We start from the raw sequence: 15,694 nt of genomic DNA, 5'->3' as shown, positions 1-15,694 counted from the left end.
AACAACACCCATTTAACATTAGTTCATTTATTCACCTAAACACAAGCAAGGCTCACAAATAATTAAACATGGCGGAACAGCCCAAAGACAATCCTCAGAGTCCAAAGATGATGCTCAGAGTCCAAAGATAAATGCATATCAATGCTGGTGTTGACCTCTTTGGCGCCACAAAGGTATTAACTAGGAATAGTCTAAATAAATCAGTGACATATATAAAACTAAGCACAAAATTAAATGTGGTGTTATATTCTTTAAAACTGAGGGCCAACCTTTCTCTTTTATTAAAATGCTGATTATGCTCACATATGTTAATGGTAATTAGTGAGACATGAAAAAATGAATTTTAAGGAAGCAGATGCCAAAACAGGAGGTGAAGTAAAACTATCCCAGCTTGTTTCGTCACATCACCCCCTCACTGGATTGACCAGACAGATATAGCAAATATCTAACTGGGCAATTCAGTGATCACTAGTAACCACAATATTGGGTTTAACAATCTACACACAACAAATAATATATGGGAAATCTTATCAAAACTACAGTACATATGTTTCTTTCAGATTTATACTTACATGAACTGGCCATATCAAAATCCCCATACAAAATATTTGAATACAGTGTATTGTGCAACAGCACAAAATATCTACAAGTTATATGTTTGATAAAAATTAGGCATCTTCATCATACGTGATGTCCTTTTTGGTTAAAGGAGGATTGCATTCTAAGGTACATGTCAGTTTATACAAGTCTTGTCTTGCTAAACAAAATAAATCCTCATGGGTTGCCAGAAGCTAAATTACACTGCACACTGCAGTTCACATTCAGGCAAAAAATTTCACTTGCTCAGTGTTTAGTATTATACACAAGATCTTTCACAGTTTTAATGAGCTTTTACACATTTTCTCACGAAGTAGTCCATGCCTTCAACAGGTCCAAGTGGCAGTTAGTAATTAAATGCACACCTATCTGTTCTCTTCTGTCACAGTACATGAAAAAAAAATATAGGAAAAATGTTTAACATGAATGGCAAATAATGTACATTACTTCATAAATATAATAGAAGGAAACATTCCACGTGGGAAAAATTATATATAAAAACAAAGATGAGGTGACTTACTGAACGAAAGCGCTGGCAGGTCAATAGACACACAAACAAACACAAACATACACACAAAATTCAAGCTTTCGCAACAAACTGTTGCCTCATCAGGAAAGAGGGAAGGAGAGGGGAAGACGAAAGGAAGTGGGTTTTAAGGGAGAGGGTAAGGAGTCATTCCAATCCCGGGAGCGGAAAGACTTACCTTTGGGGGAAAAAAGGACAGGTATACACTCGCACACACGCACATACCTGTCCTTTTTTCCCCCAAAGGTAAGTCTTTCTGCTCCCGGGATTGGAATGACTCCTTACCCTCTCCCTTAAAACCCACTTCTTTTCGTCTTCCCCTCTCCTTCCCTCTTTCCTGATGAGGCAACAGTTTGTTGCGAAAGCTTGAATTTTGTGTGTATGTTTGTGTTTGTTTGTGTGTCTATCGACCTGCCAGCGCTTTCATTCGGTAAGTCACCTCATCTTTGTTTTTATATATAATTACTTCATAAATAAATACATTGCATAGTCCTTATAGCATCACAATACTTAGCACTAAAATTGACTATAGTACAAAAGGTGGTGACTAGAAAAAATTTTAAAATCAAGTATCCATTACAGTCCAAAACCTAACTCCAGGTCATAACTCTGTCTGAAACTCGGTAACCTTGAAAGATTTGGGTCTCTATCCCATTTGCAAAATAGCAAAAACTCAAGATGTGCAGAACCATAGATTTACCAAGCATTGTGTTATGAAAAAAGAATAGAGTCACCATCACGTAACTTAATTACTATTCAAATCAAAATTAAGGGGTTGGAAGTTGTACCAAATCATTTCCCCACTTCTCTACTCAACTCTGAGCACTATTATCATTCAACCAGAAAATTAAATCCTCACAAAATTGCAAAGTGATACCAAATAGTTGACCTGTCAGGTCTAGCACCACAGTTATCAGTTAATCAGCAAAATTACATTTCTTCTTCCCAGGATTACCATTTTAAGTTCCTCAGGACACAGATTAGATTACATTAGATTAGATTAGATTAGATTAGATTAGATTAGATTAGATTAATACTAGTTCCATGGATCATGAATACGATATTTCGTAATGATGTGGAACGAGTCGAATTTTCCAATACATAACATAATTAGGTTAATTTAACAACATACTTAAGTTAATATAACAACTTTATTTTTTGTGTTTTTTGTTTTTCTTTATTTTTTATTTTATTATTTTATTTTAATTTTTTTTTAAATTTTTTTTCTTAATTTATATCTAAAAATTCCTCTATGGAGTAGAAGGAGTTGTCATTCAGAAATTCTTTTAATTTCTTCTTAAATACTTGTTGGTTATCTGTCAGACTTTTGATACTATTTGGTAAGTGACCAAAGACTTTAGTGCCAGTATAATTCACCCCTTTCTGTGCCAAAGTTAGATTTAATCTTGAATAGTGAAGATCGTCCTTTCTCCTAGTATTGTAGTTATGCACACTGCTATTACTTTTGAATTGGGTTTGGTTGTTAATAACAAATTTCATAAGAGAGTATATATACTGAGAAGCTACTGTGAATATCCCTAGATCCTTAAATAAATGTCTGCAGGATGATCTTGGGTGGACTCCAGCTATTATTCTGATTACACGCTTTTGTGCAATAAATACTTTATTCCTCAGTGATGAATTACCCCCAAAATATGATGCCATATGAAAGCAATGAGTGAAAATAGGCGTAGTAAGCTAATTTATTAAGATGTTTATCACCAAAATTTGCAATGACCCTTATTGCATAAGTAGCTGAACTCAAACGTTTCAGCAGATCATCAATGTGTTTCTTCCAATTTAATCTCTCATCAATGGACATACCTAAAAATTTGGAATATTCTACCTTAGCTATATGCTTCTGATTAAGGTCTATATTTATTAATGGCATCATACCATTCACTGTACGGAACTGTATGTTCTGTGTCTTATCAAAATTCAGTGAGAGTCCGTTTACAAGGAACCACTTAGTAATTTTCTGAAAGACAGTATTGACAATTTCATCACTTAATTCTTGTTTCTCAGGTGTGATTACTATACTTGTATCATCAGCGAAGAGAACTAACTTTGCCTCTTCATGAATATAGAATGGCAAGTCATTAATATATAATAAGAACAACAAAGGACCCAAGACTGACCCTTGTGGAACCCAATTCTTGATAGTTGCCCAGTTTGAGGAATGTGCTGATCTTGGCATGTTACGAGAACTACTTATTTCAACTTTCTGCACTCTTCCAGTTAGGTACGAATTAAACCATTTGTGCACTGTCCCACTCATGCCACAATACTTGAGCTTGTCTAGCAGAATTTCATGATTTACACAATCAAAAGCCTTTGAGAGATCACAAAAAATCCCAATGGGTGGTGTTCGGTTATTCAGATCATTCAAAATTTGACTGGTGAAAGCATATATGGCATTTTCTGTTGAAAAACCTTTCTGGAAACCAAACTGACATTTTGTTAGTACTTCATTTTTACAGATATGTGAAGCTAGTCTTGAATACATTACTTTCTCAAAAAATTTGGATAAAGCTGTTAGAAGGGAGATTGGATGGTAATTGTTGACATCAGATCTATCCCCCTTTTTATGCAAAGGTATAACAATAGCATATTTCAGTCTATCAGGGAAAATGCCCTGTTCCAGAGAGCTACTACACAGGTGGCTGAGAATCTTACTTATCTGTTGAGAACAAGCTTTTAGTATTTTGCTGGAAATGCCATCAATTCCATGTGAGTTTTTGCTTTTAAGCAAGTTTATTATTTTCCTAATTTCAGAGGGAGAAGTGGGTGATATTTCAATTGTATCAAATTGCATAGGTATGGCCTCTTCCATTAACAGCCTAGCATCTTCTAATGAACACCTGGATCCTACTATATCCACAACATTTAGAAAATGATTATTAAAAATATTTTCAACTTCTGACTTTTTGTTCGTAAATTTTTCATTCAATTTGATGGTAATACTGTCTTCCTCTGCTCTTGGTTGACCTGTTTCTCTTTTAATAATATTCCAAATTGTTTTAATTTTATTATCAGAGTTGCTGATTTCAGACATGATACACATACTCCTGGATTTTTTAATAACTTTTCTTAATATAACACAGTAGTTTTTATAATGTTTGATAGTTTCTGGGTCACTACTCTTTCACAAACACAAGTTTTCAGATAACCTACAGATCCAATGGTGCAGCATTATATGACTTGTACCTCACAGAGGATTGCTCTTTCTGTTAAGCTCTCATTTCCAGCTGCAGTGTCATGAATTGCACGGTATATGCAGTACCCAATCTTATCTAGTTCAAAATTAGATCACCAATACAGTTTCACCACACTTGTTTGTATACAGTCATCCTTTTCATTACTCAGCCAAGTCTGTCAGTTCTATTATTCCTCTTACCTTTCTTACCTCGTTAGCTAGTGGAGTGCATTTTCAAACAATATCCCTACTGCAGACTCAGTCCCCCTAACCAGAGATACGTTCTGTGGGGGCTTGGTAACCAGCTACAATGGGGCGGCCGGGATGATTGGGTTTGTGGATTTTAGGAAGAAGGTAGAAGGTAGGGGTGCGGGGTGTCGGTGGGGTCAGGAGGTTGATGGAGCCAGGTGAAAGGTTTTGCAGGGGGCCTAAGGTCCTGAGGATTCCTTGAAGCTCCGCCTGGACATCTCTTCCCTCTTTCCTGATGAGGCAACAGTTTGTTGCGAAAGCTTGAATTTTGTGTGTATGTTTGTGTTTGTTTGTGTGTCTATCGACCTGCCAGCGCTTTTGTTCGGTAAGTCACCTCATCTTTGTTTTTATATATAATTTTTCCCACGTGGAATGTTTCCTTCCATTATATTGATATCATTAATTTGAATCCAACAATTACGTTTGTTATTGTCACTGTTGCATTTCGAAATCTTTTCTGTCGTCTTATTTTCCTCTTTCTGTTTTTGCCAGTAGTTTCACTTTGTATTCACCTTCTCCTTTTTACCGTAATCTGCTATACTATTTTATCCCGCCTATATATATACTCAATAATACGTAACCCACTTCCAAACCATAACCAAAAAAAAAAAAAAAATATTTTTTTTGCCGCTTTCAGCACTACCGCCGCTATAATATCCACCGTTTCTAGTTCACAAACAGCTCCTTTCACCTTTTAAACAACCATTTCGGCCAGTTCTAATAACTTTCGCTATATTTCCATTTCCGTTTTTCCCACATCACTGATCATTTTTAGCCGCTTCCCACGGGTTTTAACGCCATTATTTCTTCGTCAAACAATTGTTAGCCTCATTTTCATAATCTGCCACCACAATACCACTCCTTTTAATATACTACACGCAGTTTTTTCGAAATTTTCCCGAATTTCTCTGTCCTTTAACGTGTTTTGGCGGCAGCACAACCACCTAACCTTTATGCACATCGTTGTCTACCAACCCAAGTCCAACATAGCCAAGCTGTAACCAACACCTTTTCGCCTTTTTTCATTCCAGATCTCCAGTTTCTTTCCGGTTCACCTGTATCTCTCCCCATATATTTTTATTTTCATTTTCATTTCACCTCATGTTACACTTTCCACCTTCTAATACCATGTCACCCTCACAACACCCCCACAATGACCCCATTAAGTTTTATTTACTTTCCCTCCGGAAACATGCCTTCGCCCTAGCCAGATTACGCTCGCATATTTTATTTTCTCAGGCTTGTCTGACATTTGGCATTACCCCCAAAGGCCTCACACTCAAAGTTCCCATCTCTGGCTGAAACCCTTCCTTCCATCAGTCCCTATACCAGTTCCAAACTGAACAATCCATTGCCCTCACCCACCTAATCCTTCACCTACACATCAACTCAGCCAATGAACACACCCGTCAACTCCTATCCTTAATAAAAGTCCTTAATCTTTCCTCTCCCACATCCACACCGGCTGTTCAGAGCATCCTCCTACAGGCCAACCGTAAATTAGAACAGCATGCCACCCTCCACCTCAAAAAACTATCCAATCTCCTGGTTTCCCACCTCCGGAAAGGCAACTCACTCACCCTTCACAACCTTTCCAGCAAACCTCAACCTCCTCTCATTGCACACAAACCCAGTCTCTCCCATCTACTCAATCTCCCACTTCCAGCTCCACTCCCCCCAAAACCTCAAAATTCCTATCAACACAATCTGGAACCACAACACCCTAATTCAGTAGTTAACCTTTCCTCCAAACCTCTCTCCCAATCCGAAACCTCTGTCCTATCCAAAGGCCTCACCTTCAGCCCCACTCCCAGATTTAACCAAACAGCCCTCGTCAAAGATTTACTGTCCTACACTCGTACTCTCTGCTGGAAGTATCACTTTGCCATGAAGAAAAATGATCCTAATCCTACTCCTAATGATCCGACTCCTCAAGACACCATCCAAATTGAACCCTGCCTGGAACAGTTCCGTCCTCCGTCACAGCGGGACCCACCTCCTCTTCCTCAAAATCACCCTCTCCAAACCTTCCAGGAATTTCTGACTTCCAGCCTTGCATCTCAATCCTTCTTAAAAAACCTTAATCCTACACCCAACATCACCACTGCTGAAGCCCAGGCTATCCGTGATCTGAAGGCTGACCGATCCATCGTCATTCTTCCGGCGGATAAGGGTTCCACGACCGTGGTACTTGATCGTCTGGAGTATGTGGCTGAGGGACTGCGTCAGCTTTCAAACAACACCACATACAAAGTTTGCCAAAGTAACCCCATTCCCGATGTCCAGGCGGAGCTTCAAGGAATCCTCAGAACCTTAGGCCCCCTGCAAAACCTTTCACCTGACTCCATCAACCTCCTGACCCCACCGACACCCCGCACCCCTACCTTCTACCTTCTTCCTAAAATCCACAAACCCAATCATCCCGGCCGCCCCATTGTAGCTGGTTACCAAGCCCCCACAGAACGTATCTCTGCCTTTGTAGATCAACACCTTCAACCCATTACATGCAGTCTCCCATCCTTCATCAAGGACACCAACCACTTCCTTGAACGCCTGGAATCCTTACCCAATCTGTTACCCCCGGAAACCATCCTTGTAACCATTGATGCCACGTCCTTATACACAAATATTCCGCACGTCCAGGGCCTCGCTGCGATGGAGCATTTCCTTTCACGCCGATCACCTGCCACCCTACCTAAAACCTCTTTCCTCATCACCTTAGCCAGCTTCATCCTGACCCACAACTTCTTCACTTTTGAGGGCCAGACATACCAACAATTAAAGGGAACAGCCATGGGCACCAGGATGGCCCCCTCGTACGCCAACCTATTCATGGGTCGCTTAGAGGAAGCCTTCTTGGTTACCCAAGTCTGCCAACCCAAAGTTTGGTACAGATTTATTGATGACATCTTCATGATCTGGACTCACAGTGAAGAAGAACTCCAGAATTTCCTCTCCAACCTCAACTCCTTTGGTTCCATCAGTTTCACCTGGTCCTACTCCAAATCCCATGCCACTTTCCTTGATGTTGACCTCCACCTGTCCAATGGCCAACTTCACACGTCCGTCCACATCAAACCCACCAACAAGCAACAGTACCTCCATTATGACAGCTGCCACCCATTCCACATCAAACGGTCCCTTCCCTACAGCCTAGGTCTTCGTGGCAAACGAATCTGCTCCAGTCCGGAATCCCTGAATCATTACACCAACAACCTGAAAACAGCTTTCGCATCCCGCAACTACCCTCCCGATCTGGTACAGAAGCAAATAACCAGAGCCACTTCCTCGTCCCCTCAAACCCAGAATCCCCCACAGAAGAACCACAAAAGTGCCCCACTTGTGACAGGATACTTTCCGGGACTGGACCAGACTCTGAATGTGGCTCTCCAGCAGGGATACGATTTCCTCAAATCCTGCCCTGAAATGAGATCCATCCTTCATGAAATCCTCCCCACTCCGCCAAGAGTGTCTTTCCGCCATCCACCTAACCTTCGTAACCTGTTAGTTCATCCCTATGAAATCCCCAAACCACCTTCCCTACCCTCTGGCTCCTATCCTTGTAACCGCCCCCGATGCAAAACCTGTCCCATGCACCCTCCCACCACCACCTACTCCAGTCCTGTAACCCGGAAGGTGTACACGATCAGAGGCAGAGCCACGTGTGAAAGCACCCACGTGATTTACCAACTGACCTGCCTACACTGTGATGCATTCTATGTGGGAATGACCAGCAACAAACTGTCCATGAATGGACACAGGCAGACAGTGTTTGTTGGTAATGAGGATCACCCTGTGGCTAAACATGCCTTGGTGCACAGCCAGCACATCTTGGCACAGTGTTACACCGTCCGGGTTATCTGGATACTTCCCACCAACATCAACCTATCCGAACTCCGGAGATGGGAACTTGCCCTTCACTATATCCTCTCTTCTCGTCATCCGCCAGGCCTCAATCTCCGCTAATTTCAAGTTGCCGCCACTCATACCTCACCTGTCTTTCAACAACTTCTTTGCCTCTACACTTCTGCCTCGACTGACATCTCTGCCCAAACTCTTTGTCTTTAAATATGTCTGCTTGTGTCTGTATGTGTGGATGGATATGTGCGTGTGTGCGTGTGTATACCTGTCCCTTTTTTCCCCCTAAGGTAAGTCTTTCCGCTCCCGGGATTGGAATGACTCCTTACCCTCTCCCTTAAAACCCACTTCCTTTCGTCTTCCCCTCTCCTTCCCTCTTTCCTGATGAGGCAACAGTTTGTTGCGAAAGCTTGAATTTTGTGTGTATGTTTGTGTTTGTTTGTGTGTCTATCGACCTGCCAGCGCTTTTGTTCGGTAAGTCACCTCATCTTTGTTTTTATATAGAACATTATAGTAAGTTTCTCCTCTCCTTTTATGGGATAAACATTGCTACCCACACCATCATTCAACATCTTTCTAGAATTAGAAATGACACTAATCTTACTAATATCATTTACTTTATCCTTACCTGTGATTACAGCACATTTATATACAAGTGGCTCGTGATCACTACCTGCTCGAGTGTGAGCCAGAACTGGAACATTGTCTAGTTTAAATAGTTTGGTACAGAATTAAAATCATCTACTCCATTTCTGTTATCTGGATTTGTCCTACCATTTCTGTGCCCATTCTGGCTATCCTCCACCCAGCCATTCCTTGAATTTCTACTGTAATTAGTCTTGTTCACCCTGTTCACCTGAAATTCTCTCCCTGATAGAATTGTGTTGTTGTTGTGGTCTTCAGTCCTGAGACTGGTTTGATGCAGCTCTCCATGCCACTCTATCCTGTGCAAGCTTCTTCATCTTCAGTATGTACTGCAGCCTACATCCTTCTGAATCTGCTTAGTGTATTCATCTCTTGGTCTCCCTCTACGATTTTTACCCTCCACGCTGCCCTCCAATACTAAATTGGTGATCCCTTGATGCCTCAGAACATGTCCTACCAACCGATCCCTTCTTCCAGTCAAGTTGTGCCACAAACTACTCGTCTCCCCAATTCTATTCAGTACCTCCTCATTAGTTATGTGATCTACCCATCTAATCTTTAACATTCTTCTGTAGCACCACATTTTGGAAGCTTCTATTCTCTTCTTGTCCAAACTATTTATTGTCCATGTTTCACTTCCATACACGGCTACACTCCATACAAATACTTTCAGAAACGACTTCCTGACTACTATACTCTATGTTAACAAATTTCTCTTCTTCAGAAACGCTTTCTTTGTCATTGCCAGTCTACATTTGATATCCTCTCTACTTCGGACATCATCAGTTATTTTGCTCCCCAAATAGCAAAACTCCATTACTACTTTAAGTGTCTCATTTCCTAATCTAATTCCCTTAGCATCACCAGACTTAATTCGACTACATTCCATTATCCTCGTTTTACTTTTGTTGATGTTTGTCTTATATCTTCCTTTCAAGACATTGTCCATTCTGTTCAACTGCTCTGCCAAGTCCTTTGCTGTCTCTGACAGAATTACAATGTCATCGGCGAACCTTAAAGTTTTTATTTCTTCTCCATGGATTTTAATACCTACTCCGAATTTTTCTTTTGTTTCCTTTACTGCTTGCTCAATATACAGATTGAATAACATTGGGGAGAGGCTACAACCCTGTCTCACTCCCTTCCCAACCACTGCTTCCCTTTCATGTCCCTCGACTCTTATAACTGCCATCCGGTTTCTGTACAAATTGTAAATAGCCTTTCGCTCCCTGTATTTGATGCCTGCCACCTTCAGAATTTGAAATAGAGTATTCCAGTCAACATTGTCAAAAGCTTTCTCTAAATCTACAAATGCTAGAAACGTAGATTTGGCTTTTCTTAATCTAGCTTCTAAAATAAAGTCAAATACAAAATCAAAAGTAAAATTTAGGGGAGAGCTCTCAAAATTGTTTGAAATAAAGTCAGGTGTTCGACAGGGATGGTCTGTCACCTCTGCTTTTCAATTGTGTCTTGGAGAAGATAGTTCGAGAATGGAGGAAGGCCATCAATACTAAAGGGATTCAACTAGGGAGAAATCCAAACAAGATCACTGTCGACTGTTTAGCCTTCGCAGATGACGTGGCATTGATTACAGATTCACTAGACAATGCCCAAGAACAAATAAGAGAACTACAAAAACAAGCAGCCAAAGTAGGACTACAAATATCCTATGAAAAAACAAAGTTTATGACTAACATCTGTGATGCTCCTCAAAATATTGCAGTTGACAACAACACAATACACAAAACAGATTCCTTTGAGTACCTAGGAGAGTGGATTACATTCAATGCCAAAGAAAAGATAGCTATAGAAACTAGAGTGCACAAAATGGAAAGAGTGTTTCATATGACCAAAAACGTTTACAATAAAAAATCCTTGTCCTGGAACACGAAATTAAGACACTACCAAACAGTGGCCAGAACTGAAGCTCTCTATGCGGCAGAAACACTTAAACTAACACGAAATGGAGATCTTGAGAAACTAGAGAAGGTCAAAAGAAGAATTTTAAGGAAAATACTGGGAGCTAAAAGAAACGATAATGCTGAATACAGGTTAATACCAAACAGAGAGCTATATCTGAAAACGGAGAAACTAAATGATGTAATGAGGAAGAGGAGACTACAGTTTTTCGGACATATATTCAGAATGGATAACAACAGACTAACCAAGCAGATATTCACATTACTCAATAGCTACAAATCCAAGCCAGCATGGTTCATAGAGACTGAAAAGGACATTGAAAATGCTGGAGTTACAATAGACACAATAGAAAACAGAACACATTTCAGAAAGGCAGTTCAAAAGGCAGAATTTCAGGAGAGAAAGAAAATAACTAGACGAAAGTGGACTCAAGAAGAAAGGGAACAACACTCTAAAAGGATGAAGGAAATTTGGAAACTGAAGAAATTTAATACAATGAAGAGGAGCCAAAGTTGATTCATCGTACCCTCCAAATGGGTTATTCGAAAGAAAAAAAAAATAAAGTTGTAGGGTCAGTATTGCCTCATGTGTTTCCCTGATAGATTATTGTCATCAAAATTCCTTCTTTGATCTTCCACTGAGGGCTTCACCCTCTCTACATTACCAGCATAACTCAAGAAATCACTAATATTACTCCTAGGGGCAGATGCTAGCAATTCTCTAACTTTCTGAGGAAACCTATTTTCTAAACCCATAATTATTGATTCACTACCTAGCTCTTTGTCCAAATATTTCAGTTTGTGTATCCAAAGCTGACAGAAACCTTTCACAGTACCCTTCCTAGAGTCAAATCTCTCTCCTCCCCAAATTTCACTCAAAGCTCTCTGCTGCTTCTCTTTGGATGAACATTCATCTAAAAATGCTTTCTCAAAGCTATGCCACAAAGTACAGCTATCAGCTGCCCATCCATAAGAACCCCCTTTCTAAAAAACCCTCACAAATGAATTTTCTCTTTGTCATTCCATGTTTCAGGATGCACTACCCCATATGGTTCAAATGTATTAAATTTCTTACAATCATTTTTAACTTGATCAATTTGATTCTCAAGTTTAACCCTATTTTCAGCACAAAATTTCCTGGCAGCTTTGTGTTCATCTTTACACTGTTTTTCAGAAGCCTCCACCCTCCTACTGCAGTCATCACAGAGTTTCTTTCTCTCTTCTACACATTTACTACTCATTAATGTTAATTTCTCATTAGTATTCTGGACTACTTTCTTTATCTTTTCATCACAATCTTTCCCTACTGCCTTAGTCTTCTTATTTAATTCTGAAAGCCTAGGGCTAATTACTTTAATTACCTTTTTAATTTCTTCCTTCAGTTCATCTTTTAAGCTAGTCATGTCAGTTTTAATACTACTAATATCTTCTTTCATACTACTAATGCATTTTTTGTTCTCATATTACTCAAACTACTCATAATTTGCCTTAACATCACTTCCAATTTTCCGTCTGCCATAAACTTTGGCCCTTGCAGGCTTTTGCTACTAGATTTCTCCTCCTTAACCTTAACGATCTCATCCACTTCAGTACTATTTTCGTCCATTTTGCTCACATCACCATATGATGTATATGACACTTTTATTATTCCATCTACAATAGGACTTTCATCCCCACCATTCAAAGTTACATTCATGTCTGATTTGTAGCCACTTAACCTCCACAGCTTCGTTATCAATTTTCACATCACTTCCCTGTTGTCCATTCTTCTCCATCTCACTGCCATGTTAATTAGGGCCACTCATTAGGTATCACTTAACATAAAATAGCTTTTGCCATGAAATTACCTTATCTTCATTCACTCTTCTGCTGCTGCTGGTGTTGTCATCTCGATTCGTCAACTGCACGGCGGCTGCAAGTTGTAATTCTCTCCATGAGGCGTCTTTTATATCCCAGTTGACTGTGCTAATAGGCTGCTCCTGTACTCAATGGCTGCTTCCATAGAACCTGCTCACTGATTGGCTTCTGTCCTACTGTGGCCATGAAACCCATGTGCTGATTGGTTGTTGCATCTCCTACGTTAAAATTGTACTGTAAACTGCTCTTGAGTTCACTACTCAAAGTTCACGAGTCCTAGTTTATTGTGCCCAACTACATTAATCCTCACTTGCAAGGTCACATTATGTGATGTTCAGCTCCTTTATTTCCTTGTTGACTGTCCTCGGTGTCGACGTACTGCGTTGCTACACTAGCTGAAAAATGAGGGGTGAAAGTTCAACATTGATTACTTCCAATGATGTAGCCAACAGGTGCACATTTGTGTTTCACAGTTCTTAACTATTGCTGTTCACAACCCCCCAATAAAACATAGTTATATGGCTAGTGCTCTATTGTTTAACTTTTGATAAGTCTCATTAATCGGTTGCAAGCAAATATCAATATACTGCTACAATAGTTTACTGTTGAACATCTATGAGCAGTAAAAACCTAACCACGCATTTCACAGTCTTTCAAATAATCAATTACATACATGAAACTAAGCCCAAAATTAGATCTGGTGTTATATTCTTTAAAACTGAGGGCCAACCTTTCTCTTTTATTAAAATGCAGATTGTACTCATGTATGTTAATGGTAATTACTGAGACATGAAGAAATGAATTTTAGGGAGGTAGACGGGAAAACAAGAGGTGAAGTAAAACTATCCCAGCTTCCTTCATCACAAAGTGTTATCAATTTCAGTGACAACATAAGATTTTTACTGACAAAGAACCTTCACAACTAAATGATAAAGGTCATTTTTGCCATTGGATGTAACATTGGAATACTGTTTTTGAAAAATACCCATGACCTACCATCAGATTTGATTGTTTTATTTATTCCTCTTTGTGCAGCCTTTTCAATAGAAAATAGGTTACAGGATCCATCCGGGCAAAACCAGACATCTTCAAAATATTGTTCTGTTCATTTTTGACCATTTAATACCTGTACATCAGTTCAACCTGTACCAAGTGCTTCAATTTGGACACAATTCTTGGCACTATTCATCTTCCTTACAATTTCAAATAGTTCATACACAGTTTACCAATCCTGTTGATTTGTTATATTATGTGTTGCACCTCTCTCAATGTACCACTCATCACAGGCTAGTGACTTTAAATCTATAGAAAAATGTTGCATTCTACAATTAAAACCTTCCTCTCAGTTTTCAAAGTAGGCCTATCTGCACAAATACAACTTCTCTTTTGTCTATTGTAGTGCTAACATTCAACCGATGGCCCTGTATCTTACATTTGAAACAAACCAATCCTGTTTTACACTGTTTTAATAAGTGATCTGCTTTACCACAAGAAGGGCATTTTCTGTCTTCATTCCTTTTATAATGAGACATTTATGTGTCTCAGCTTCAGATGAAGGTTCTTTGTGTCTTGATTGCTGTTTGTTAATCTTCATTTTCGACATCATGCTGTAGCAACACTTTCATCACCATGATCTGTTATTCTCAGTTTCACAATTTAAACACCATTTTTGTAACATGTCCCATGTCTTCTCTTTAGCAGGCATGCCACGTAGTATAAATGTAATTGAACTCTTTCGGAAAACTTGCAAAAATCATGCACAGAGGTCAGTGTTGTCAGTCGGCTTGTCTAACAATGAATGTTGAGTTTGTACTTCATAAAATTTGGATAAATGGCCATGCATACCACCAGATGCTTCCCACGCAATGTTATAAAATTTGTGTAGAAGCAGATCAATGTTTCTGGCTGAGTGAACCCCATGAATTATATGTAGCTAATCCCAAATCTCTTTAGCAGTCTTGCATTCTCAAACACGAAGCAAAGGCTTGGTGTCAAGTGATAGCATTAGCCATTTGCTTGCTTTTGCACTAGCCTTGGATCATTTAGCAAAATCAGTTTTGTAATTTTGTCCACTTCCTTCTGACTTAAGCATGTCACTGTTTATAACATCAGAGACTTCGTCACATTATAAGATAGTTCTCATTATAATTCTCCAAGTCCCCCAATTTTTTTTTGCCGATGAGTTTTTCAATTTGCTGTCTTTCATTGGCCATTGTCTCCTCTTCTACAGTCTGCTACAACATCACGTTATCATTGATATTGGCTACAACTGTCGCATTTTGTGAAAACTTTATCAACTACACATATCTGCTACCACATTGACAAAACACCAAATGCAGTTTGGAGACGACACATTTATTCAAAAAACCACAAAAGTACAGTAATACCACAACACTATCAATGTATAACAATAACACACTTTATATCACAAATAGCCATTAGACACAACCAAGGTTATTAAACAGAAGATTGGGTCCGAAGCAAAATGGACTGTGATTGGCTGGCATACTGAAGTCACTGTAGGAGCAAAGCAAAGCAGCGGCTTGTGGAGTGAGCACCTTTTAAGCACAAATAACTACTTATAACTGCAATAAGTTCTCATGATGTTATTTAAAACAGATGGTTTACATGTTCAGATGTTAGTTGTGGATGAAGAATACCACTGCTGGGATTTTTGTTTCTGTGCTGCTGCCTCCTTTTACATTTTCAGCTGCATATTAAGGAAGCACCTGTGAGTTAAAAATCTTGTAATGACACTCAGTTTGATGAGGAAAAATCTGCACATTTAGTTGGGATAGCAGCACATATTATTTTTACTGTATTTATTTCCTTTGAAATAGTTTATAA

This window comes from Schistocerca serialis, chromosome 8, assembly GCF_023864345.2.
Source record: "Schistocerca serialis cubense isolate TAMUIC-IGC-003099 chromosome 8, iqSchSeri2.2, whole genome shotgun sequence".
Classification (NCBI taxonomy): Eukaryota; Metazoa; Arthropoda; class Insecta; order Orthoptera; family Acrididae; genus Schistocerca; species Schistocerca serialis.
This window is presented reverse-complemented; position numbering follows the sequence as displayed.